General features: G+C 40.6%; 1 pseudogene; it reads right to left on the bottom strand.

Annotated features, from left to right (window-relative positions):
• Positions 1–1904: 1904 nt before the first annotated feature.
• Positions 1905–3344, bottom strand: LOC148725384 (uncharacterized; annotated as a pseudogene).
• Between the last annotated feature and the right edge of the window lie 1301 nt (positions 3345–4645).

Genomic DNA, 4645 nt, shown 5'->3' with positions numbered 1-4645 from the left:
GCGTTTGAGAATAAAACGCAACGTAAGTCAGTCCTGTTTTACTTAAAACTATGCACCAAGGATCTCCTCAAGAAAATCATCGTGACCCATTGATTCTGAACCAGGCTTCTAATGCATAAGGAACGTTTCCATCACGATATCAGGCTGAAGTGCCTTGAGCAGCCATAATAATCGTAAAGTCACTAATTGACCTTATGACGGTCATTTGCTGCCTCTTTAACCGCTCGCTTATGCGTCAGACACTGTGCATGTGTCTCACTCAGTGCGGATCGAGCTTCCTCCGCACCGAGCTGTGGTCCTCTCGTACCAACTTCTGATACTTTGAGAAGAGCAACGCAACTGGTGACTATAATGTTACAAGGAAATCGGCCCGCACTCGGGAGTGAACAAAGTTTTGAATGGTTAAACTGCACTTAAGAACTGCTACATATTATTTTCCCTTAGACCAATTCGATTTAAATGATGGAAACAAACTTAGAAAATCCGCATAGCTCTTGTTTGTCATAAACCAAATGTCCATCCGTTACAAATTGTTAGCATCAGCTGAATGTGAATACTTACCTTTACCGTTGTTACGATTCAAAAATTGACTCCTATGCTTACTCGCATAAAGATCGTGTAAAACAGGCCTGACGGTCGAGAAACAAGTTAGGTTTTTTTTCCAAACAGACTTAACTTTCGATTGTGGAATGATTAATTCATCTACTTTCCTTATTATATTTAGATTTTTAATCGAGGCTAAACCCTTCAATGGTTAAAATATTTATAAATTGCACTTCCGCTGATAATATTAAGTAAACAGCCAGAAATGGGAGACTGTCAAGTCACAGAAACTGAAACTGAAGAGTGCACATTCTCGATATATATATATATATGAGAGGAAAAAAGGACGTAACTACATTTCCCGACAAGCCTGTTTCGTGAATCGCTTCACTCTTCAGGGGTTTAAAGCGATTGAAGTTTGAAGTGATTCACGAAACAGGCTTGTCGGGAAATGTAGTTACGTCCTTTTTTCCTCTCATAATATTTATTCTGCTCTGCTTCAACGTATTGAGCACTGTTCCACGCGAAAATCGACTTGCAGACTTCCTATATATATATATATATATATATATGGCTTTTTCTCGATATATATGGCTTTTTCCGAATTTATCGAGGCTACCTAGAGCATAAGCTGGGGGAGAAGCCGATGGAGCCATTGTGATGAGTTCGGTATCACAGCGGTAGTCGAACTCTCAGCGAAAATGAGATATACAAAGTTAAAATTGTACAACGAAACGCAATGGGAGAGATTGTTTTTCCCCTAAATCATGCGTCAGAGAATGCCACAAGCAAATCTACTCTGAATCCATTGATGATGATGAAGGCTCTCATTACATCAACTTTTGAATAGAAGATTAGTCATGACTGCCTCGATGGTGTCTTCTATGCATTTACTAACGCTCACTAGTTTTAATTTATCTTTAAGTCTGATCTCTTAAATTTTCTTAATGGCGACGGCGACATTCTAAGGTGTCATTACATTGATGGCCGGCTGACTCTATCACAGACTTTTCTACTCTTTCCTTTAGATACCTTCTTTTGTATCGCACGGTAGTCTAATCATGTTCATTGGAATTCATTATGTTGCAAAGAGGACCGGAACTGGCGCTTCTTTTGTAAGAAGGAAGTTGGTTTATACTGTACGTTGAGGCCGTGCATAATACTTTTACGAATTATACCTATTGGCCAAACGTTATTGCAAGTAGAGTGCGCACTAACAATTTACAACTTCAATACCTCTTTATACTCGTTGAAGTGATTGTTTACAACAGGATCGGGACCGTGAATAAACCCTAGTCTGCTCCTGAAGAAACATTATTTATTTATCTTTTTATTGTCAGCTAATGCATTACCAGTTACCTCTGCTTATAGAGTGTGCAACTCTTCCATACGCCTTAGTACAGAATAAGACAAAGTCAAGTTATTGGAAGTAGTCCTGCAAAGAAGGTGGTTGAACTTCAAACTTTTCTGAGACAATGTTCCCATACAGACAGGTCAATGCATTTTCCAAAAGGGCACAAACAATGTAAAATTTTCGCACTGAACTCAAGTTAATTTTCAATTGGCTTTTAAAATCAATGAACTTAAAACATTTTGTAATGTTACCAAAAAGCCACTCAACTGCAACTCTTACTTCACTCATAGCTGTATTTTACAAGAGCATTTGCGGAGTGAGTTCAATTTTTTTGAATGGGGCCTACAAGCGTACGCCCAAAGGATATGCGGGATCCCCATGGAAACAAAGAGGATCCCCATTATAAAATGCCACCCTCCGCAGCTCATTCAGAATGCCCGATTGCTGTAGCATTGTACTATCGTGTATTTTCCCTTCAAAGGGGCCATGAAGGTTCGCAATTAATCCATTTGGGATCACGACACTCTGAAATCTTATGGAATGGATTCTCTTGTGACCATTGTACACAAGTCTTTGGTTTTCGTGTGGCCTCGCTATCCCACGCACAGTTCCATCAATAAAACCAAAACAATTACTCAATAGAGCACCAAGACGGTGCACAGCCTCTACATAACTGTGCAGCTGGTCAGGCTGCAAAAAGAACTGATCCCAGCTGCGTAGTCGATAGTTATGATTATCATAGATGAAATCGATCATGGTGTTAAATATTAAGCAGAGCTCGGTTGGATTCCTGCCAAAGCGGGGTGCCATGTCTGTGTATCTACAAGGGTATGCCAATCTCTTCAAAAAAATGCACAGACCCTCCATTCCACCACAAACGGTCCTTTGTTCGCAGCTAATTTTTTCTGGAATGCCTAAACATTCACATAATTCTAGGAGATCTTTCTTTGCAAATCTGAGCTCCCCCTTACACTCTACATCGCTCCACTTGTCTAAACTGAATCTTGGGAATTTCCAGTATGGGAAAATCGGTTTTGAGGAGTATGCGTCATAAAGAAGAACAAATTCATCATCGTCGATGATATCAAAGAAGCTGGTTGTTAACAGAGCATTGCGGACGGAGCCTAAGCCACCACTAGCCAATATCTGAGATATGGAAACTCACGAAGGACTCGCAATACAGAGCTCACGAAAGCCGGTTTCACGAAGACAACACGCGTAAAAAGATGACGACAACTACAAAAAATTCACAGTAACTTATTTAATGGGCTCGATTATACAGAAATAAAATAAACGATACCTTCTGAAATTTTGTTCAAGTCCAGTTGGAATTGAAAAACTCATCTCAATTGGTATCCCAACAACTTCGTACGGAGCAAATCTTGTCGAAGGCATCCATGTGTGCACTCGAGGCGAGATGTATAGTAAAACTAATTTCGTTACCCATAATTATACCTGTAAGGGTAACTTTATGACAAAAATTTATTGATATTCTAGAACAGAAATTTGCGACATGTTTTGTTTGCTAAATCACTTTTCAACACAACGCGACGCCGTTCTCGACCCAGTTTCTTACCGGTATTTTTGCTGCGCGCACCGTTGTCAACTGACGTTCCCGTCCTCTTGCTAAATCCCTCTAATATTTAGAGTAAAAGCGAACGCCGCCAAATGCATAATAATTTTTTTCTTTCAGATTCAGGTTCAGATGAAGACTTCATCGTGAGGCACTAGGCACAACCTCTTAGTCTGAGAGATATTTTTCCATCAGCAGAGAGTCTCTCTCCCGGAAAGGTCGTTTCTTGCCGAGGTGAATAAACAGAAGACTTCGACTGACCAGTAATGTACAGGCAGATGTTTCCCTCAGGAAAGAAAAAGAGAAATGACCTGCTACTGCGACAAAGCATGCAAGACCTTTGCTGATTGTTGCCTGGATTTCAGTTTACTCGAGGTGATTCTAAGCTGAAGGTTCCCTTATTAACTGGATTTGCTGAGAAAAGTAAAAATTTCTATCAAGGGCTACTGGTATCCACCGTTGCGCAGTGATAAGAAAGAGGTGGGAATTCGTAAAATTCGGTTCCCAATCTCTTAACAGGCCTTTTACACCTCTTAATGTATTTTCCCCAGGTGTAGTCAGAATAGCAGTGATGTGCAACTTCAGGATGTGGAATGTGGAGATGTCAACAGCTTTTTATGGTCCGGGGTAATCATGAGATCTATTTGCGCTACGTATAACAGCAAGAGCACCAACGACTCCCACACCCTGACTGTCCAGCAGTTAGATATGACTTTACAAAAAGAGCTCCCTGTCTTTGCCATGACACAAAATGTAACATACAGAAGCATCGCTTGCGCCAAATGTCATAATGAAGAAAGCGCCAGTTTTTGGCATGTAAATATTTTCTGCAAAAGTATCAGAGGACGTCCACCCGCTTCGAACCTCACTGCTGTGTCGACATTTTTGAACTAGCGTAAAAATTGCTCCTGGAAATACGAACCAACTCACAACCTTAGAGATCATTATAGACGTTGAGTGGTAAGGGATGCACGCTGTGCTTTGAATAAGCTAAGTATCTTGCCTATTGTTCGAGAATTGTGTGAATTATACGCTATGGTCTTCACAATTGATGGTGAAAGAAGCTCCGGGAATCCTCATTGTGCCTTGTGTAATAAGAAAGGGCGGCTAATTTCGAAGCAAACTGAATCAGCGGGGTCAATAGGACCATCGACGGGGATTATAGACGAAGCCGA

The sequence above is a fragment of the Stylophora pistillata genome, chromosome 8 (assembly GCF_964205215.1).
Source record: "Stylophora pistillata chromosome 8, jaStyPist1.2, whole genome shotgun sequence".
NCBI lineage: Eukaryota > Metazoa > Cnidaria > Anthozoa > Scleractinia > Pocilloporidae > Stylophora > Stylophora pistillata.
The sequence above is the reverse complement of the archived record's forward strand: the minus strand, read 5'-3'. Positions and strand labels throughout refer to the sequence as shown.